Below are 24,036 nucleotides of genomic sequence, written 5' to 3'. Positions count from 1 at the left end.
TCAGTTTTCATGTAGTTGTGTGGTTTTGAGTGAGTTTCTTAATCCTGAGTTCTAATTTGATTGTGCTGTGGTCTGAGAGACTATTTGTTATGACTTCAGTTCTTTTGCATTTGCTGAGGAGTGTTTTACTTCCAATTATGTGGTCAGTTTTCAGAATCAGTGTGACATGGTGCTGAGAAGAATGTATATTCTGTTGATTTGTGGTGGAGAGTTCTGTAGATGTCTATTCGGTCTGCTTGGTCCAGAGCTGAGTTCAAGTCCTCAATATCCTTGTTAATTTTCTGTCTCATTGATCTGTTTAATATTGCCAGTGGGGTATTGAAGTCTCCCACTATTATTTTGTGGGATTCTAAATCTCTTTGTAGGTCTCCATGAACTTGCTTTATGAATCTGGGTGCTCCTGTATTGGGTGCATATATATTTAGGATAGTTAGCTCTTCCTGTTGCATTGATCCCTTTACCATTATGTAATGCCCTTCTTTGTCTTTTTTGATCTTTGTTGGTTTAAAGTCTGTTTTATCAAAGACTAGGATTGCAACCCCGGCTTTTTTTGCTTTCTATTTGCTTGGTAAATATTCCTCCATCCCTTTATTCTGAGCCTATGCGTGTCTTTGCATGTGAGATGGGTCTCCGGAATGTGGCAAACCGATGGGTCTTGACTATATTCAATTTGCCAGTCTGTGTCTTTTTATTGGAGAATTTAGCCCATTTACATTTAAGGTTAATATTGTTATGTGTGAATTTGATCCTGTCATTATGATGATAGCTGGTTATTTTTCCCGTTAGTTGATGCAGTTTCTTCATAGTGTCAATGGTCTTTACAAGTTGGTATGTTTTTGCAGTGGCTGGTACCGGTTGTTCCTTTCCATGTTTAGTGTTTCCTTCAGGAGCTCTTGTAAGGTAGATCTGGTGGTGATAAAATCTCTCAGCATTTGCTTGTCTCTAAAAGATTTTATTTCTTCTTCATTTATGTAGCTTAGTTTGGCTGAATATGAAATTCTTGGTTGAAAATTCTTTTATTTAAGAATGTTGAATATTGGACGCCACTCTCTTCTGGCTTGTAGGGTTTCTGCAGAGAGATCCACTGATAGTCTGATGGGCTTCCCTTTGTGGGTAATCCAACATTTTTCTTTGGCTGCCCATAACATTTTTTCATTCATTTCAACCTCGGTGAATCTGACAATCATGTGTCTTGGGGTTGTTCTTCTTGAGGAGTATCTTTGTGGTGTATTGTCTGTATTTTCTGAATTTGAATGATGGCTTGCCTTGCTAGGTTGGGGAAATTTTCCTGTATAATATCCTGAAGAATGTTTTGCAACTTGGTTCCATTCTCCCTGTCACTTTCAGATACACCAATCAAATGTAGATTTGGTCTTTTCACATAGTCCTTTATTTCTTGGAGGCTTTGTTTCTTTCCACTGTTTTCTCTAATCTTGTCTTCTTGCTTTATTTTATTAAGTTGATCTTCAATCTCTGATATCCTTTCTTCTGCTTGATCAATTCAGCTTTTCATACTTATGTATGCTTCATGAAGTTTTTGTGCTGTGATTTTCATCTCCATCAGGTCATTTATGTTCTTCTCTAAACTGGTTATTCTAATTAGCAATTCGTCTAACTTTTTTTCAAGGTTCTTAGCTTCCTTGCATTAGGTTAGAACATTTTCCTGTAGCTCGGAGGAGTTTATTCCCCACCTTCTGAAGCCTACTTCTGTCAATTCGTCACAGTCATTCTCCATCCAGTTTTGTTCCCTTGCTGGTGAGGAGTTGTGATCCTTTGGAGAAGAGGCATTCTGATTTTTGGAAATTTCAGCCTTTTTGTGCTGGTTTCTCCCCATCTTCGTGGATTTATCTACCTTTGTTCTTTGATGCTGGTGACCTTTGGATGAATTCTCTGAGTGGACATACTTTTTGTTGATGTTGATACTACTCCTTTCTGTTAGTTTTCTTTCTAACAGGCCCTTCTGCTGCAGGTCTGCTGGAGTTTGCTGGAGGTCCACTTCAGACCCTATTTGCCTGAGTATCACCAGTGGAGGCTGCAGAACAGCAAGGATTGCTGACTGTTCCTTCCTCTGGAAGCTTCGTTCCAGAGAGTCACCCACCAGATGCCAGCCAGAGCTCTCCTGTATGAGGTGTCTGTTGGTCCCTACTGGGAGGTGTCTTCCAGTCAGGATACATGGGATTCAGGGACCCACTGAAACCCCTTATCAGAGTTTCAATGCTGTGCTGGGAGATTTGCTGCTCTCTTCAGAGCTGTCAGGCAGGTATGTTTAAAAGTCTGCTGAAGCTGTGCCCACAGTCAACTCTTTCCCAATGCTGTGTCCCAGGGAGATGGGGGTTTTATCTATAAGTTCCTGACTGGGGCTGCTGCCTTTTTTTCAGAGATGGTCTGCCCAGAGAGGAGGAATCTAGAGAGGCATTCTGGTCACAGCAGTCTTGCTTAGCTGTGGTGGGCTCTGCCCAGTGTGAACTTGCTGGCAGCTTTGTTTACACTGTGAGGGTAAAGCTGCCTACTGAAGCCTCAGCAATGGCAGATGCCCCTCCCCGCACCAAGCTCTAGCATCCCAGGTTGACCTCAGACTGCTGTGCTAGCAGCAGGAATTTCCAGTCAGTGGATCTTAGCTTGCTGAGCTCCATGGGGGTAGGACCGTCCCAGCCAGACCACTTGGTTCCTTTACTTCAGCCCCCTTTCCAGGGGAGTGAACGGTTTTATCTTGCTGGTGTTCCAGGTTTCACTAGGGTAAAGGGGAGGGGGGCGGGGAAACAAACAAACAAAAAAACAACTCCTGCAGCTAGCTCAGTGTCTGCCCAAATGGCTGCCCAGTTTTGTGCTTGAAACCCAGGGCCCTGGTGGCTTAGGTACTGGAGGGAGTGTCCTGGTCTGCTGGATGTGAAGACCACGGGAAAAGTGCAGTATCTGGGCTGGAGTGCACCATTCCTCTGGTACATTCTCTCACGGCTTCCCTTGGCCGGGGGAGGGAGAACTCCTGACCCCTTGAGCTTCCCTGGTGAGGCGATGCCCAATCCTGCTTAATTCCCTATTTAATAAATGGTGCTGGGAAAATTGACTAGCCATAAGTAGAAAGCTGAAACTGGATCCTTTCCTTACTCCTTACACGAAAATTAATTCAAGATAGATTAGAGATTAGATTTAGATCTAACTTAAATGTTAGACCTAAAACCACAAAAACCCTAGAAGAAAACCTAGATAATACCATTCAGGACATAGGCATGGGCAAGGACTTCATGTCTAAAACACCAAAAGCAATGGCAACAAAAGCCAAAACTGACAAATGGGATCTAATTAAACTAAAGAGCTTCTGCACAGCAAAAGAAACTACCATCAGAGTGAACAGGCAACCTACAGCATGGGAGAACATTTTTGCAATCTACTCATCTGACAAAGGGCTAATATCCAGAACCTATAAATAACTAAATCAAATTTACAAGAAAAAAACAACCCCATCAAAAAGTGGGCAAAGGATATGAACACACACTTCTCAAAAGAAGACATTCATACAGCCAACAGACACATGAAAAAATGCTCATCATCACTTGCCATCAGAGAAATGCAAATCAAAACCACAATGAGATACCATCTCACACCAGTTAGAATGGCAATCATTGAAAAATCAGGAAACAACAGGTGCTGGAGAGGATGTGGAGAAATAGGAACACTTTTACACTGCTAGTGGGATTGTAAACTAGTTCAACCATTGTGGTAAACAGTGTGGTGATTCCTCAAGGATCTAGAACTAGAAATACTATTTGACCCAGCCATCCTATTACTGAGGATATACCCAAAGGATTATAAGTCATGCTGCTATAAAGACACATGCACACGTATGTTTACTGGGACACTATTCACAATAGCAAAGACTTGGAATCAACCCAAATGTCCATCAGTAACAGACTGGATTAAGAAAATGTGGCACATATACACCATGGAATACTATGCAGCCATAAAAAAGGATGAGTTTGTGTCCTTTGTAGGGACATGGATATAGCTGGAAACCGTCATTCTCAGCAAACTATCACAAGAACAGAAAACCAAATACCGCGTGTTCTCACTCATAGGTGGGAATTGAACAATGAGATCACTTGGACACAGGAAAGGGGAACATCACACACCGGGTCCTATTGTGGGGAGGGGTAGGGGGAGGGATAGCATTAGGAGATATACCTAATGTAAATGACGAGTTAATGGGTGCAACAAACCAACATGGCACATATGTAACAAACCTGCACGTTCTGCACATGTACCCTAGAACTTAAAGTATAATAATAAAATTCAGATAATTACATTGTGGTTAATTGAGATTAATTCTTGCATTGTACCTTGAATGTTAATGTCCAGTCCATATCTCAAATGTACTTTTACATTCAAATTCTTACCTCCTACTTAGCTCTCTAGAAACCTAGATCTTGTACATGATAAAAGCATTATGTGTACAAGAATATATTGAAATCATAACAGCCTATTTTGAATTGATTAATATATGCAACTTAGTGCTTGTGCAACAGATGGCCTTCATTAAGTGGATAATAAATATTTTTCAATATTAAAGTGGTTGGAAAGCAGCAACTTTCTGCTTCTTTAGTCACATAGCTGACAACAGAGTTATTTAGAAAATAGCTCTGATACATAAAACATATCTAGAAATCAAGGCTATTATTGTGCTTGGAATTTCCATTTATGTTCCATGAATAGCCATTTTTAAGTTTTGAGAAATACCTAGTGCAGTAGTCAAAAGAAAAAGTGAAGAGAATTAATCTTATTAAAGTAAAATTAATGAGTTGAACAAAATATTGATTATTGGAGAGGTGAAACAAAGAAGGCAAGGTGCTCAGACCGTTCTTAGGACTGTACACAAATTTGGAGAAGCAACATGGTGTGGGGAGAAATAATTAGATTCATGGATAGAAGACTTGGATCCTGAATGAGTTTTTTTCACTTGCCAGCTGTGTGCACTTGAGTGAATAATGCCATCACTCAAAACCACAGATTTGTCAACTGACAAATTGAGCTGACAAGAGTAAGGTAGGATTGTGTGGTCATGAAGTTTCCTTCCTGTTCATACTTAGATGTGCACATTCTTTACACTTTCTAAAGTGCTAGTGAGAACATAATAGGCCTCTCTCATTATGAATCAAATATCAGAGAGCATGTTCAACTTCCTCACCTTGAATTAGAACTTTTCTGTTTCTCATATATGTGTCCTGGATGATATGTGGCTCTGACTAGTTCTTTAGGTCATCTGATAATTTTTTTAATAGAAAATACACTTGTAAATTGCTGTGCTCTTTGGAGATCTTAGAGATCTGAAACAAAACTAAAAACGTTAAAAGTTTTAAAAATCATTTTGCACATGAAACAGATGTGTCCCACAACATTTAGAAATCATTCCCAGGATATATTTTTACTGATAGTTGCACACAAAAAAATTTAAGTGTAATAAAGGATTTGAAGCTAGCTCAGTTATCCCATAGAACTGAAGCTTGAGAAACTTACATTTGTTGTAGTTCAGTTCCTTTCTCAGGAAACCTAACATCGGGCCTCCTGAATGGCATCAGGGAACTGAGGCTTTTGAGATCACTGCCCCCGGACAATGAGACGCGCCTGCTGCCTGTTGACCAACTCCTCTTCCTTGCCTCTCCTGTCTTTTTTCCCTGCTATATAAATGCCTAGCTTTGATCTGTTAAGGAGAGATGGATTTAGGCTGACATCTGCAGTAAAGCTTCTCTTTCTGGTCGATACTCGTCTCAGTGACTGGCTTTCTGTGTGGCAAGCTACCAGACTTAGGCCAGACCTCTGGCATTTGAAACCAGATTTCCAATTCGAGGCAAAGTTAATCCATTGATGGGAGGTAAACATGTTTGAGTCTCCTTGAGGACTGAGAGATAGCGTGGCTTTTATAGGGAAATATTTTTGCATAAGAGATCAAGTTGCTTCTTGGGATGGATCTGAAAATTAGTGAAAGAGAATCAGTCATGGTCAGCTTTGTCCAATAACTGAAATGTTAGAATGATGAGGATTTTCTGAATACAGACTTTGAAATTTAAATCACTGAGATTTCAAGGTGTATCTGACATGGCAGCTGCAAGCATTATAGTAATATCTACCCCAAGTCTTTGTTGGTCTAGGGTAACCGGTGACATACCTAACTACAATATTAACTATTTGTACATACGTTTTTCTTTCCTTCTTTATTTGTATTTTATATGCATGTAATTTTTTTTTTAGTTTTAGGGAGTGCCCCAAAATGAAACCCTTAAGGTTGTAAGATAGTGACTGAGAGCTTGGATTAGGGCACAGACATTTTTATTGTTATTGTTTGGCCTATGCAGTAATTAAATATTGTCTGGATTCATTGTAAACACACATGGACACAACCACATATACATACCTGGCTTCTCTAAAAGAAAAAAAAAAAAAGCAGAATATTTCCTAACCCTGGATCTGTATCTGAACAAAAGCTCAGGTATAACGTTCTCAAATGGATTTGTAAGAAACGCAGCAGGAAAGCTCCCCTGTGGACATTCTAGAGAGACAAAAAGCCCTTCAAGAGAAGACCAGGGCAGAGGCTTCACGAGTTTAAGGTGTCAGGGGGGAGTGCCTGTACTGTGCCCGGGAGTACAGGCAGTGCTTGGCTGGGCTGAGCAGAGGCTGTGCTTGTTGATGGAGGAAGCCTGTGTTCTCCAGTTGCCTTCGAATCTACCTCTCTGAATTGTGTCATGGCCAGCTCACCTTCTTTATTTATATTCTCTACCATCCCTCTGGAACCCTAAGGACTTGTTAGCCATTTTCTTCAGAAACAGTGCTTATGCTTTCCAAGAGGTATTTGCTGTTACTTTGTTTCTCCCAATGATATTTGAAATGCCATTCTAAGCTCTAGAGGGCAGGATGGCTTGCTCTTACTCCTTTTGATTATTTTTTAGCATCTGCTGTACTCCTGGGCACAGTACAGGCACTCTACCTGACACCTTAAACTCGTGAAGCCTCTGTCTTGGTCTGCTTGGATAGTTTTTAGTCTCTTTAGAATGTCCACAGGGGAGCTTTCCTGCCGCATTTCTTTCAAATACATTTTAAACCCGTACACCTGAGCTCTTGTTCAGTTACAGGGCATGAAGGTGGTGTGTGTCAAAATGATGGTGCCACCAAGAATTGTGACCCATCCCTCACCTGGGGGTATGAAACTACCAATTACTGCAGACCCCACTGTACTAATGGGAACAGCCATAATGAAGCCCCAGGGAGAAACTGAAGGGAAGGAACACCGGAACACCGCATTGTTAGCTCTTCACACAGACAGATAAGGGTGGGAAGTGCAAACTGAAGTGTGGATAAAGATTTTCTTTAAGGATAACTAGGGTGGTGAAAAGTGCTTTCTAAATATCTTCTGGGGGATAAAGTAAAGCTTGTCTCAAAAAGAAGCACTTGAAATGATTAAATTTGGGGTCACATGAGTAATATGTCTTAAGGCAACAGCTCGTGGAACAGCATAATATCCTTTATGGCCTAAAAAGTCTGAGAAAATGGTTTAGATTCTTCAGTTATCATTTTTGTTGAATTTGACTTGTGTAACACTTCTGTTTAACTTGACAGTCCCTTTTTGTCATGACTTTCTCTTCGTGACCTTACTCGGATCTGTTTCTTTCTCCTGAGTCTAAATGAATGAATCAGGCCTATATTAAGTCAGGGCCTGTGAAAGAAATGGGCACTATTTAATGAATAATTTCAACTTCGAGCAAAATTCTGCTTTAGTTTTTCCCTTTTCCACCTAGTATGCTAGTCCCCACGTGGCTTCTGAGGCAGCCTCTGCCCTTATGATGCCCCTTCTGCCTCTCAGGCTAGGGGGTTGTGTTCTCAACCACGTTTTGGGCTTGGATCTCTCCTCCATCACCCTCCTGGCTGATGTGCTTTTCTATGAGTAAATCATGGTTCACGTTTCTTTTCCTTTCAGATTAGCTCTGAAAGTCAAGTTTCATTTTCCCTTTCTGGATATATAAAGGCAAGCCTACAGATTGATTTCAGCTATTCGATCTTTGGTGAGGCTAATTTCTTGAGTAGGCTATTTGCAGAACTGGTTCCTGGAGCTCCAGCCTGCTCTACCAGCCAGGCCCTACATTGCAGGTGGAATTTGTTCAGGCAAAGTAATTCTTAGAGCATACAGCAGATATCATGCGGTCAGTGTCAATGACTTGTGAGATTGTTTTCAGTATCAACTGGGCACTGATAGGGACTTCTGGTGAGCCTCTGTGTCCGATTTGGTAAACCTCAAGTATTAAACCATTTCTGACACATTCAAATCTTGACTTTCTTCATTTCTAATTGTGTGTAGAAATAGATGTGTTTATTCCAGAAGCCCTATAAAGTAGTAATAAGAAGAGATTAGATGGGTCTCCGGACAGGAATTGGGTGATACTTTTTCTATTGCTAGATATGATAGGTAACAGGATGAGGAAAAAGAAAGCAACTCTGACTGCATTTCTCATGTCGTTTTTGGTAATAAGCAAATGTGAGATGTGGATACAAGCTAATATAGATCTATTTATATTGGTGTACATATGTTCCTCTTTTGTGCATGTTATGTAAAATCTGCCTCTTATTTTGACATCACAGTTAATATGCATAACCATGGCACAAAGCCTTCTACAGTGGATTGATAACAAGTGAAATCCTTCACATATCAAATGAAGCTGATGTTCCATCCAGTGTTAGCATATGGTCACCTACAAAACCCTGTCTGTGAAATCTCAATTGTGTATATTTTGTTCTAGGTCTGGTAAAAAAAAATTCCCTCACTTTAAGCATGTTTCTTTGAATTTATCTTTCCTCATTTGCATCCCTGATAACTAGTGAAACTGAGGTGCTTGAAAATGATTGCTGGCATGTCTGTAATTCTTATAAGGCCAGGATAGCAAGTATCTAGGAAACAAAGAGGTTTCTGAGTAATATAATCAAAGAAAACAAAACTCACCATATTCTGGCTTCTATAAATAATGTAAACATCAGTGGTCGTAATAAGCAGCCATGGAGTTGAAACAACTGTTGCAAAGAGGTTTTACTCCCCTTCCTTGGAACCCAGATATGTTTGGTAATGGCTATGGTCTGAATGTTTGTGTCCCCTCCAAATTCATATGTTGAAAACTAATCACTAATGTGGTATTAGGGGGTGGGGGTCTTTAGAAGGTGATTTAATCCTGAGGGAGGAACCCTCATGAGTGAGATTAGTGTCCTTTTAAAAGAGGCTGGCCACGGTGGCTCATGCCTGTAATCCCAGCACTTTGGGAGGCTGAGGCGGGCAGATCACAAGGTCAGGAGATCGAGACCATCCTGGCTAACACAGTGAAACCCCGTCTCTACTAAAAATACAAAAAATTAGCTGGTCAGGGTAGCAGGCATCTGTAGTCCCAGCTACTCAGGAGGCTGAGGCAGGAGAATGGCGTGAACCCGGGAGGTGGAGCTTGCAGTGAGCTGAGATGGCGCCACTACCCTCCAGCCTTAGGGACAGAGCGAGACTCCATCTCAAAAAAAAAACAAAAAAAAAACAACAAAAAAAACCCCAAAAAACCCATTGGATGCAGCGAGAAGCCTCCATCTATAAATAAGGAAATGGGACCTCAGCAGTTATTGAATTTGCCAATACCTTAATCTGGGACTTTCCAACCTCCAGAACTGTGAGAAATAAATTTCTGTTGTTTATAAGTCACCAAATGTATGGTATTTTGTTACAGTAGCCCCAACGAACTAAGACAGTATTTTTAAAAGCAATAATAGGATCATGGAACATGTTGACTCAAATGTTCCATGAGGATCTATCTTTAGCCCAAAAAATGTCATGTTTATAATAGTACAGACATTTAAATTCAGATCTCAGAAAAATTAAGGTATATTCTTATTTTGAATTTCACCCAGGTAATACTCTAGTTAGACTATCTGGGAAACATGAAAGCACAATCTCATTAATAACTTAATTTTAGCAGTGAGAGAGCTCTGAAGGGCACCTTCATGTCCCAGGTAAAATGTGTGTTTTTTGTTGTTTTGCATTACTCTTCTAGACTTAGTCTCTTTATTTTCACTGTTTTCCCAGAGAAAGAATAATGTTGAGAACTTCAAGCCTGGTAGGAGAGGAGGCTTTATACCAGGGATAAATAGAAAACTAAATTAGAGAAAGGAGGCTTCGAGAACTCATAAGCATACTTCCCGTTCAGGTTGGTAAGGAATTAAAGCAGTCATTGAGTGATCATTCTTCAGCTACTGATCCATCTGGGAATGGCTTCTATACTCCTGGGCACATTATAGACACCTTAAACTCGTGAAGCCTCTGCGCTAGTTTTCTGCTTGGAGGGCTTTTAGTCTCTCTGGAATGCTCAAAGGGGAGCTTTCCTGCTGCATTTCTTTCAAATCCATTTGAAACCCTTACACCTGAGCTCTTGTTCAGATACAGGGCATGAAGGTGGTATGCATCAAAATGATGGAACCACCCAGAATTGTGCCCCATCCCTCACCTGGGGATAGGAAACTATCAATTACTGCAACAGGAAGCACCCATAATGAAGTTCCGAGGAGAAACTGAAGGAAAGAATACCCTGTCATTAGCTCCTCACATATACACGCAAAGGTGGGAAGAACAAACTGGAGCATGGATAAAGCAATACACGGTATTTACAGAAAATCATTTTTCAGCCACGGTTAATAATTATAATAACAGTAAATATCACTTATTAAATGCTTACTTTGTGCCAGACACTGCTAATTACTCTCTCTGGACTATCTCATTCAGTCCTTACAACATCCATGCTAGATAGGTACTATTATCCTATTTTATAAGGAAACAGAGCTTTAGAGAAGTTATTCTATGGTTTGATTTTTTAAGACAGACTCTTTAAAAAAATATTTTATTTTGTCAGATATCATCACACTGCATCTGAAAAATGGAGTCTTAAAATTGCTCCAGTCAGCTAGAGTCATGTCTGTTCAGGCAGAGACATCAAGAGTGACAGGACAACCTGCAGAATGTATACCAAGGATTTAGAAGAAAATCCCAGGGGGCAGGGGTGAAGCTTTCATCCCCAAGAGCCAAATGGGTGTGGGGATGGCAAGAGACATGGTATATTAGATTTTGTTAGCATCATTTTCAAATTTGGAATTAGACGTTAGCTAGCTCTGCATAACTGTAAAGTCAGCTCCTGTAGCTTGAGGTTTCCTTACAAAACACTGCATTACCCATGCTTTGGATGGACACTTAATGATAGGGTGTGGAAAAATATCGTTGTCCAGTGATTCAGAAGAGTCAAACTGTGTATGACCAGGTTTTAGAAATACATTAACCAATTTCTTTCACACATATTTTCCTTTTACCATACACACAAATGATCTATGATGAAATCCCATGACTAATTAAATTTAGGCTTTCATTCTAAAATAAAATGTTCAACAGATAAAAGGCATTATGTCATAATCTATAATTGCTAATGTCTTCAATATAATCACCAGTGTCTTCAATTTATTAGGAAAATGGCTAGTACAAGATAGAGATAAAGGTTTGTCTGCCTCTAGATATCAAGTTCTGAACTAACACTGTCCTTTGTTGCAGGCAAGCATGGCAAGACCACTACCTCTCTTTGGTTACCACATCTGACACAGAAAAGTAATAACAATAATAAAAATGTCATGTTAAATTTACGTTGCACTTCAGTTTGCACAGCTCTTTTGTTAATTTAACTTGTTGACTCTTTACAACAATGCTCTGAGTTGGAAATTGTTATCATCCCCCATTACATGTCAAAACAGAGTTCTGGATGAATCCTCACACATATGGGCTGATTTATGGCACGTTTCCTAGGAAAAGGTCTGTGAGCTGGAAATGTTTGTGCAAGAAGTGTATTGGTAAATGCTGTCAGGAACAATGCCCTTTGGGGCTGGATGAGAGCAGGATTGAACAGAGGGTTGAGTTGAAGGCCATGCAGTTACAGCAAAAGCCTCTGGTGATCCCATGGAGAGCTCTAGAGTTGGGATGGTCATTCAGATTTGCCCTTGATTGAGGCAAGGATTGTGCCTCTGTATCAACTAGCCATGAGATGTGGACTTGCCCCAGAGAGGGTTTAATCTTTAGTGAGGCAACTCCCTTCACTTGATAGCAGTTCTGGAGGAGTGGCTGAGCTCTCAACACTTAGGACAGCTGACAATCTGAACATTGGTTCTGAAGCGGGTATCTGGGTGACACATCACAGCATCTCCTGAAGCTTGCTTCTTGCGCTGCTCAGACCCACTTGCTTCATATACTGTCATCCCATCTGGGAATGGTTCCTTTATGGTTCTTGTTGGTTTCTTTTCCTGGGAAAACTGAGGAGGCAAATCAGATGAACCCAACCCCCTATTTCTGCAGCGAGTTTCTGGCAGCACCAATACTCTTCACCTCTTGCCTCTCCTACCCATTCCCCTCATCCTTGGCTAGGACCACTTCTGGTCTGGGTGGCTTACCTTTATTCCTGAGAGGCCTGAGCTCCTGGCCATCATGCCTGCCTCTGATCGTGGTTGCTGTACTTGTCTGTTCACTGTCAATGCTGGGCAAGGAAGTACTAGGATATACCCCAATGGGTCACCTGTGTGTCAAACACCTGCCCCCATTGTGTAGTAGCAGTTCTACTTCCTCCTGATGATATGGTAGATATAGCTGAGAGTTTAATGGGACCCTTACTGTGTACCCTGATGGAAGCAGCACCCTCTGGCAGTCAGCATGTAAATTCACAGGCGCCAGAGGTTTGGAGCTAGCAAACAAAAATTCTCCAAATGAAATATTGAGAGTGATGGAAAGCAAGGACAGTCTTGATTCCACCATTTTTTTCTGTAACAGAATCTCCTACCATCCACCCTAGCATGCACAGGACAGCGTCGCAGCTTCTCAGTGATGCTGGTATTCCTTGCACCAAGATTTCATATTGTTGCCGGATGGAACTTAAAGAAAGTGGCTGCTGTGGAACTGAATCATAAGCTCTAAAATCTCTCTAAGTGTGGAAGTCATGAAAGAATTTCCTTTTTAAAAGAAGGGGTAGAGGTGTTTTGACAGTTCCAAATATTGGGAAAATTTTAATATATAAATTTTTTTGGTGTTATTTTTACGAGTTTGAATTATTTAGTTAGTTCAAGGGTCCACAAACTATACACTACAGACCAAATCCAGTCCATTATCTCTTTGTGCAAATTAAGTTATATTGGAACTCAGCCATGCCCATTTGTTTACATAGGTCTGTGGCTGCTTTTGTGTTACGACAGCAGAATTGAGCAGAGACAGAATGGTCCATAAAGCCTAAAATATTTACTATTTGGCCCTTTTCAGGAGGAGTTTTCCAACCCCTGGTCTAGCTAGCTGAATTGTGATTAACAATTTGTTTTATAGTAGAAGTAACAAGTTTAGTATATTTAGAAAGGAAGTTATAAATAAGAGCTTTTATTTGAATATCACATACTTAAAATTTTCAGAAAAAAAAATTCTTCCAAATATTTTGGACAGGCTTCTAGTTCTAGTTCTCTTTTGGATTTCTGGAATTTTCCTCACTTTCTTATTTCTCTGTAGTGGCTTGTTTGGTTTAGGTGTTTATTCTGTAGCGTAAGCTCATGTCACACTTGTCTAGCCAGGGGTTACTGAACTTTGAGACTTCTGAATTCTTGTAGCTTTTCGATTTATTCCACTTTGTAATCTTTTCCTTTTAAACACAGTCAGCAGCTTAATCCTCATGTTCTATGTCTATAGCCCTTGAGTGCAGGGCTCTGGGGGGCTTGGTTTTCTCATTTGCTAGGAACATTCCACAACAACAATATGAATATAAACATTGCATCTGGCTTCATTCCAGGGTCGTTTTTCTCCTACAGGTGCCAGTGAGATTGTTGGGCCATGTTTGATTACTTTCTGCTGTTGCTTGGTGAGGAGCTTCCAGAAACAGATCCTGCGGTTGGAGCCACCGCTCTTGTCTGACTAAGTCAAGCGAAGACACAAATGTCTAAATAGCACTTGAGAGCTTTACTGTGCTTTCAGGAGAACTCCCTGTTGAGCGGACTAACATCAGAACAGCTCTATTCTCATTCCAAGTGAGAACTGAACAACACAGTCATCTTTGCACCATTCCTCATGATGAGTCTGCTATGTTTGGTTTTCATATTAGGGATGAATTTGCATTATTTTTCTAATCATGGGGGGAGGTTAGAAAAGGTCAGAAGAGGGTGGATGGGGAGAGAAGTACTGTGTGTTCTTGTATTACATAAGTGTCTGTTTGAAGAAGGGATTTCTTGGGCTTTCCCTGAACTCACCTAGTTATAAGTGAGCATGAGATCCTTCTGCTTGCTGTTCATCAGTGCCCTTTGGGGTAGGGACGTTGAACTTTGGGATGGGGGAAGAAGGGTTTGGGTGTTGAAATTAGAACAGGGAGTGAAAAAGCAAAGTGCCTGTAGATCCTGCCTTGGTCACCCCAGTTCCTCTGTGCTATCAAAATCCCACATTTCTGCATCGGGAGAATCTCTTGGTGCTTCTCAGCAAGCGTATAGCTCCAAGGCTCCTCTAGCCTGGAGACATTGTAGCAGCATCACCATAGCAAGTCTGATGTTGAGCTACAGCTGAGCAATGCACCTCTGTTGCCAAAGCCTCTAACTGAATGAAACCACCCTAGAAAACAAGTCTTGCTCGAGGGCAACTTGTCACCAGTGGCAATCCAATTTTACTTTAAATAGACTTTTCTGTCAAATGCTTGGCAGCTAAAAATTCTAAATAATCCAATTTTTAAAAATGTTATCCAGGACAAGAAATTCTGACAACATCCTGACACATAGTAGGCACTTTGTAAGTGTGTACTTACTATGCCAAGGTCTCCTATACATATCCTGAGGAATTTGTAGATTACACCATTATTTTTCCTTTACACTTTGGTGAAGGTTAGCCAATGGCCAGATCATTACAAAGACTCTGGAAGCTGGAAAGCCGGAGAATGCAGAACATTTCTGCAGAGCGAGGAGTCTTCTCAGGGATTGTCAAATCCCCTCCTTGGCTTGAATTGCAGGGAACAAGTCCAAAATCCTCGTCTTTTGCCAGAGGGATGAAAGGCATAAGTCAACTGAGCAGCTTGAATGGGCGAGCAATAAGACAATTCATAGAAAAAGGAAATCTTTGCAGAGACCCAAGCAGGTAGAAAAACACAGAGGCTTCTGGACAGCCTGGACAAGCAAAGATGGTGTTCTGAGTAGGGATGGGGCACATTTGGGAGGTAGGACGTCTCCCAGGACTTGCATCAGGCAGCCATGCTTATTTGGGAGAACTAATATTTCCCGAACTCCTATGATCTGTGTGCCAATCTGTAGAGAGACAGTGTATGAGACAGAGTCCTTGGCCTCAAGGACTAGAGAAGAGAAGAACCCCTCAAACAGAATAATTTATATTATGGCTCTTTATTGGATTAAATAAGGTGAAATTGGTCTTGTAAAATGTTGGATTTATGTGCTGAATGATACATAGGATTGGTAAACATTCATCCTAGGTCAGATCTATGGGGAGTCTATCTTGTAATCCCGGGGCAGATCATAGCAGAAGAGTTGAGGACGGTGGTCGTGCTCACTGCTGCCTAGAGATGCCGCTCTAGTCCTGGGGAGCAGCCATGGGACTCAGCTTCAGACTGCACAGTGCTAACCTCCAAGGCCTGCCATTCTCCTTGGAGATCACTCTGCTTCTTAGTGAGTACATATGTATCTTTGGACCACTGAGCATGAATTTAGAACACCTCTCCTGGGATGGAAATTCTGAATTACAGATGAGAGAAAGATCACTTGTTAGGAAAATGTTTCTGTTCCAAAATTGGAGACTGAAGTGGTGTCTAGGTGTTAAGCACGGCCAGAACTTCGTTTGAGCACATATATTTGTTAGAAAATTAAGATAGATGTATGAAAATAAGCTCTCGTAAAAGTTGAGTAAACTGCTTCTTGACATCATATATTAACCGAACTGACATTTGATACCATTAGAATTGACATTTCATACCATTATTATAAAAATAAAAGTCTATCTTTCTTCCAAAAGGAAGGGTGGCATAAATAATATTTGCAGTTGATATCCGTTCTTGTCAGGATTGAGGTGAAATTTTGTGGTCTGTTTGTTGGACAAACTGAGAAAGGACAGTAAAAAGCACAGGAACTTAAGTATGGCTTATGAAAACTGTGATAGTCCCTGAAAGCTTTAGGAGTTGTAAAATACATTTTCCTTTCATTTAAGCTAATGATTTAAAGCCTAAGTAAAAAGTCATCCACAATCAGTTAAGAAGAATACATGTAATCTGGTGCAAGGTATGATGGCAAAGATTCCAGAAGGTCAGGGCGGTTCACTCTATAATGCCCAGGGTTGTTTAGGATGGTGGTAGCATCACCAAAGGTAAGAGTCAAAGGTAAACAATTCCGCAGAAGCCCAGGCACAAACAGTCAAGTAGTGTTCCATTGTAAGCTTTAGGAAGCATTTCCCAAGTGGCCTCATTTTGCTTTCCAGGAAATTTGGCCACCGAGGCAATTATTCTAATGTACAGTGTTTGTCTTCCTATCTAAAATACTCACCAATTATGTGTACTGTAAATGCCCTATTTTTTTCTGCTTAAGAAGACAGAAGACCTTGAGGAATTTTGCTTCTGAGAGAGGATAAAACATTCCTAGATAGGATGTAAGACATTATCTAAGAAGGAAACTGAAAAGTGAAGACAGAATCGGTGCCATGATGGAAAGAGGAAGAACATTACTTTTATACGTGAGAGAATATTACGAAGGCAAGAATGTTGTCGAGAAGTGAAATAAATTTTGATAGGATAAGTAAGTAGTATATAAGCTTTCCTAATTTGAGGACTCTTGGTCTTCACCATGGAAAGAGTTGCTGCCAAGTGTGGCTCTCACATGGTGACCTGTGGGGTGGGCGATCTTTCTGGACTGAGTATCTGAGATGTGCTTGGTATCCTTGGACTCTCTGTACTATTTATAACTGCTGCCCACTCCTCACTCATAAGTGAACAAATGGTGCCAACAGAACTCCAGAATGAGTCATTGTGTTCTGGATTGATATATTTAAGGACACATATAGCATTTTGGCTCTTCTTTAAGTTAAAAGTTGGGTCTTTAGAAAATGACAGCTTAGGAAATTAATGGGTGGTTTCGTAGGTGGACTATGGCTTGATTTTTTTATATACTCATAGATTTATTGATAAGTAGTCTCTTCAACATTCATGGAGCATCTACCTTATACTAGGTGTGAAAAATATAAAATGAAATAAGACATAGTTCTTTTCAAAAAATGGATCTTTGTCTAATGGGGAAGAGAGAAGTCAATACAGTAACACAGAGTGATAAAGGATACAATAGGACTATGACCAGGGAACTATGAGGACATAGAGGAGACATTAATTCAAATTGGGGGCTCAAAGTTTTCCAAAAAAGATGTGTCTTGAGCTGAGTAGATATAATGTGGGGAAGGACACTCTAGACTGAGTGAATACTCTATATAAAGCACAAAATTACTGTATTCCTGGAACCTCAAATATTTTGCCATGGATGGAGCCCTGAGAGTGTTTGGAGACTGGAAGGGAAAGGAGGTTAGCAGATGGATGGGGGCGAATCTCAGAGGGTCTTGGGGGTTAAGCCATAGATTTGAACGTAAACCTAAAAACCTATGGAGAATCATTAAATAATTTTAAGTGGGGGAATAATTTGCATTATGTTTCCATTTCTGAAAAGTCACTCTGGGATGTGTAGAGAATGATTGGGAGTTTGGTCCCATCAGAGCCCAGTAGACGGGAACACTAGACTCTAAAAAGGGAGTTCTAAGGAGTCTTAGAATAAACACTAGGTCAGTCAGAGGCTTTCTGATCAAGAATGCTATAAAATAAAGTTTGAGACACAGAAAAACACTCTGCTAGACCTAGAAAGCAGAATATAATTGAGTACAACAAATGTACCATGAGAACAAGAATAATTATGGGGGAGATCCTCAGACAAAAAGTAAGAGCAACAATTCACCTATTATTTTAGTCAACGAAACTAGGGGTTCTTTTTCATTCTGCATTCCCTCACTCCTCACACATATACATCAGCAAGTTCTATTAGCTACTCTGCAAAAATATACCTAGAATCTGTCAATTTCTACACATTTTCACTTTTTTTTTCCTCAAGTCCCAAACACCATCACCTTGCATTTACACATACAAAGAGTTTCCAATCTTGCCCACCTGCAATCCATTTTCCACATAGGGTTCATTTTATGATATAAATCAGATTCTATCACCTCTATTCTTAAAATCCTCATTGTCACCCCATTCTACTTCAATGCAATCCAAACTGCTTACATAGCTGATGGGACTGTACGTGATTCATTGCCGCATCCTCTTCCAGCCTTCTGCTCAGCCAAACTGATTTCCCTTCAAACAGGTCAAATTCATGACTTAGGCCTTTTAATTTGCTAATCTTTGTGCCTGGAAGTCTGTTCTTGTAGACCTTCCAGTCTATGGGCCTGCTTTTCTCTTGTCAGGTCAGGAGTCAGCTCAGATGTTTCCCCTTAGACGGCCCTTCCTGGTGCAGTTTGAATCCTCCTCCCTCCCTGATATTTTCCATTTCATAACACAGTATGTTTTCTTCAAAGCAGCTTCCGTAGTCTGAAGTTTTCTTACCTGTTTCCTTGTTTGCCATCTGTCTTCCTTACTAGACAGAAAGCTCCATGAGAACAGGGGCTTTTCTTGACTGATTGCTGCTCTGTTAAATTACCAATATCTGAAATAGTGACTAGTCCATAGCTAGTAACAATGGAGTTATGAGTGAACAGTTCCCAGTGTCTGGATCTTTCCCTTTCCAATAGCTAGGGCTCCTCCATCTCTTCCCATAGGTTCAGTCCTACCTGAGTCTCTACAACCCAAAAGGGATTTGTGGCCATTAGCTTGGATTTACCTTTGCTTCTCATCCAACTGTGACTGTGAGCCCCAGTCCTGACAAGATGCCTTTGCTTTACATTTGAGATCCTGTTCCATTATGTTTCACTGTTCTGGTAACTGGCTCTTTTCCTTTCCTGGGTCTTCCTCAAACGTTAAGTGCATCTTTATAATGCACTGTCTTAGCAAATGAGAGTTATAAGCCATTGAAAAAAGTTACTTTTACAAAATATAGTCTGGTTTCATAGCTTAGCTCCCACTCATAAGTGAGAACATACAATGTTTGGTTTTCTATTCGAGAGCTACTTCACTTAGAATAATGGTCTCCAACTCCATCCAAGTTGCTGTGAATGCCAATAGTCCATTAGTTTTTATGTCTGAGTAATTGTTCCATGGTGTGTGTGTGTGTGTGTGTGTGTGTGTGTGTGTGTGTATATACCCACACACATTTTCTTTATCCACTTGTTGGTTGATGTGCATTCAGGCTGTTTTTTTTTTTTTTTCTGTTTTTTATTTTGTTATACTTTAAGTTCAGGGTTATATGTGCAGAATATGCAGGTTTGTTACATAGGTATACATGTGCCATGTTGGTTTCCTGCACCCATCATCTACATTAGGTATTTCTCCTAATGTTACCCCTCCCCTAGCCCTGCACCTCCCAACAGGCCCTGGTGTGATGTTGCCTTCCCTGTGTCCATGTGTTCTCATTGTTCAACTCCCAAGTATGAGTGAGAACGTGCCTGTGTTAGTTTGCTGAGAATGCTTTCCAGCTTCCGCCATGTCCCTGCAAAGGACATGAACTCATCCTTTTTTATGGCTGTATAGTATTCCATGGTGTATATGTGAATCATTTTCTTTCTTATTTTCTTTTTATTATACTTTAAGTTCTAGGGTACATGTGCACAACGTGCAGGTTTATTACATATGTATACATGTGCCATGTTGGTGTGCTGCACCCATTAACTCGTCATTTACATTAGGTATATCTCCTAATGCTATCCCTCCCGCCACCCCTCCCCACAATAGGACCCAGTGTGTGATGATCCCCTTCCTGTGTCCAAGTGATCTCATTGTTCAATTCCCACCTATGAGTGAGAACATGCAGTGTTTGGTTTTCTGTTCTTGCAGTAGTTTGCTGAGAATAATGGTTTCCAGCTGCATCCGTGTCCCTACAAAGGACACGAACTCATCCTTTTTTATGGCTGCATAGTATTCCATGGTGTATATGTGCCACATTTTCTTAATCCAGTCTGTCACTGATGTACGTTTGGGTTGATTCCAAGTCTTTGCTATTGTCAATAGTGCCACAATAAACATACGTGTGCATGTGTCTTTATAGCATGACTTATAATCCTTGGGCATCCCCAGTACTGGGATGGCTGGGTCAAATAGTATTTCTAGTTCTATCCTTGAGGAATCGCCACACTGTTTTCCACAATGGTTGAACTAGTTTACAGTCCCACTAACAGTGTAAAAGTGTTCCTATTTCTCCACATCCCTCTCCAGCACGTGTTAAGCTTCCTGATTTTTTAATGATTGTCATTCTAACTGATGTGAGAGATGGTAATCCCATTGTGGTTCTCTTAATTTGTATTTCTCTCATGTACAGTGATGATGAGCATTTTTTCATGTGTCTGTTGGCTGTATGAATGTCTTCTTTGAGAAGTGTCTTCATATCCTCTGCCTACTTTTGATGGGTTGCTTGTTTTCTTCTTGTAAATTTGATTGAGTTCTCTTTATAGGCTCTATATATATTAGCCTCTTTGTCAGATGAATAGATTGCAAAATTTTCTCCCATTCTGTAGGTTGCCTGTTCACCTGATGGTAGTTTCTTTAAGGCAGAAGCTCTTTAGTTTAATTAGATCCCATTTGCTAAATTTGGCTTTTGTTGAGCCGTTGCTTTTGGTGTGTTTTAGACATGAAGTCCTTTTGCCCATGCCTATGTCCTGAATGGTATTTCATTTAGGTTTTCTTCTAGGGTTTTTGTTATGGTTTTAGATCTTAACATGTCTCTAATCCATCTTGGAATTAATTTTTCATGTAAGGAGTAAGGAAAGGATCCAGTTTCAGCTTTCACTTATGGCTAGCCAATTTTCCCAGCACCATTTTTTTAACAGGGAATCTTTTCCCATTTCTTGTTTTTGGTTGTAGGTTTGTCAAAGATTAGATGGCTATGGATGTGTGGTATTATTTCTGGAGGGCTCTGTTCTGTTCCATTGGTCTATATCTCTGTTTTGGTACCAGTACCATGCTGGTTGGTTACTGTAGCCTTGTAGTATAGTTTGAAGTCAGGTAGCCTGATGCCTCCAGCTTTGTTCTTTTTGACTTAGATTGTCTTGGCAATGCAGGCTCTTTTTTTGGTTCCATATGAACTATAAAGTAGTTTTTCCACTTAAAGAAAGTCATTGGTAGCTTAATGAGGATGGCATTGAATCTATAAATTACCTTAAGGTATGGCCATTTTCACAATATTGATTCTTCCTATCCATGAGCATGGAATGTTCTTCCATTTGTTTCTGTGTCCTCTCATTTCACTGAGCGGTTTGTAGTTCTCCTTGAAGAGGTCCACATCCCTTGTAAGTTGATTCCTAGGTATTTTATTCTCTTTGAAGCCATTGTGAATGGGAGTTCATTCATGGGTTTGGCCTCTGTTTCTTCTGTTGTTACTGGTGCATAAGAATGCTTGTGATTTTGCAATATTGATATTTTATCCTGAGACTTTAAGGAATTTTGCTTATCAGCTTAAGGAGATTTTGGGCTGAGATGATGGGGTTTTCTAAATATACAATCATGTCATCTGCAAACAGGACAATTGGACTTCTTTCTTCCCTGCAACTGAATACCTCCTTGATTTCTTTTCTGCCTGGATTGCCCTGACCCCACCACTGAGAGACCTGATTTGCTTTTGATTTATCATGTTTATTATTTTATTTATTCTGTCATAAAATAGTCATTATTTTATACGTCTAATACCGAAATTTATTGGAGAGTTTTAGCATGAAGGGCTGTTGAATTTTGTCAAAGGCCTTTTTCTGCATCTATTGAGATAATCATGGCTTTTGTCTTTGGTCTTGTTTGTATGCTGGATTATGTTTATTGATTTGCGTATGTTGAACCAATCTTGCATCCCAGGGATGAAGCCCACTTGATCATGGTGGATAATCTTTTTGATGTGCTGCTGGATTCGGTTTGCCAGTATTCTATTGAGGATTTTTGCATTGATGTTCATCAGGGATATTGGTCTAAAATTCTTTTTTTTGTTGTATCTCTGTCAGGCTTTGGTATCAGAATGATGTTGGCCTCATAAAATGAGTTAGGGAGGATTCCCTCTTTTTCTATTAATTGGAATAGTTTCAGAAGGAATGGTACCAACTGCTCCTTGTACCTCTGGTAGATTTCGTCTGTGAATCCGTCTGGTCCTGAACTTTTTTGGTTGGTAGGCTATTAATTATTGCCTCAATTTCAGAGCCTGCTATTGGTCTATTCAGGGATTCAACTTCTTCCTGGTTTAGTCTTGTGAGAGTGTAAGAGTCCAGGAAATTATCCATTTCTTCTAGGTTTTCTAGTTTATTTGTGTAGAGGTGTTTATAGTATTCTCTGATGATAGTTTGTATTTCTGTGGGGTCGGTGGTGATATCCTCTTTATCATTTTTTATTGCATCTATTTGATTCTTCTCTCTTTTCTTTGTTAGTCTTGCTAGTGGTCTATCAGTTTTGTTGATCTTTTCAAAAAACCAGCTCCTGGATTCATTGATTTTTTGAAGGGTTTTTTGTGTCTCTATCTCCTTCAGTTCTGCTCTGATCTTAGTTATTTCTTGCCTCTGCTAGCTTTTGAATGTATTTGCTCTTGCTTCTCTAGTTCTTTTAATTGTGATGTTAGGGTGTCAATTTTAGATCTTTCCTGCTTTCTCTTGTGGGCATTTAGTGCTATAAATTTCCCTCTACACACTGCTTTAAATGTGTCCCAGAGATTCTGGTATGTTGTATCTTTGTTCTCATTGGTTTCAAAGAACATCAGATAGGGTCGTTTGTGTCTGCAGAGCTTTCTGCTGCTTTTTTTTGTTTGTTTGTTTAGCTATGCCCTGTCCCCAGAGGAGGAATCTATAGAGACAGACCACCCTCCTTGAGCTGTGGTGGGCTCCACCCAATTCCAACTTCCCAGTGGCTTTGTTTACCTACTTAAGCCTCAGTAATGGTGGGCGCCCCTCCCCCAGCCTCGCTGCCGCCTTGCAGTTAGATCTCAGACAGCTGTGCTAGCAATGAGGGAGGCTCAGTGGGTGTGGGACCCTCTGGACCAGGTGTGGGATATAATCTCCTGGTGTGCCGTTTGCTAAGACCCTTGGTAAAGCACAGTATTAGGGTAGGAGTTACCCGATTTTCCAGGTGTTGTGTGTCTCAATTTCCTTTGGCTAGGAAAAGGAATTCCCTTCCCCCTTGCACTTCCCAGGTGAGGCGATGCCTCGCCCTGCTTCAACTCTTGCTGGTCGGGCTGTACCTGTGGACCAGCACCAACTGTCTGACACGCCCCAGTGAGATGAACCCAGTACCTCAGTTGAAATTGCAGAAATCACCCATCTTCTGTGTTGCTCATGCTGGGAGCTGGAGGCTGGAGCTGTTCCTATTCAGCCATCTTGGGCACACCCCCTGCCACATTTTCTTTATGTAGTCTATCATTGATGAGCATTTGAGTTGGTTCCAAGTCTTTGCTATTGTAAATAGTGCTGCAATACAATTGTCACATTTCTTCCACAATGGTTGAACTAATTTTCACTCCTACCAACAGTGTAAAAGTGTTCCTATTTCTCCACATCCTCTCCAGCATCTGTCGTTTCCTGACTTTTTAATGATGACCATTGTAGTTGGTGTGAGATGGTACCTCATTGTGGTTTTGATCTGCATTTCTCTAATGACCAGTGATGATGAGCTTTTTACCGTATGTGTGTTGGCCATATACATGTCTTCTTTTGAGAAGTGTCTGTTCATATCCTTCACCCGCTTTTTGATGAGGTGGTTTGTTTTTTTCTTGTAAACTTGTTTAAGTTCCTTGTAGATTCTGGATGTTAGCCCTTTTCACATGGATAAATAGCAAAAATTTCCTCCCATT

Source organism: Papio anubis, chromosome 15 (assembly GCF_008728515.1).
Source record: "Papio anubis isolate 15944 chromosome 15, Panubis1.0, whole genome shotgun sequence".
NCBI classification, from domain to species: domain Eukaryota; kingdom Metazoa; phylum Chordata; class Mammalia; order Primates; family Cercopithecidae; genus Papio; species Papio anubis.
This window is presented reverse-complemented; position numbering follows the sequence as displayed.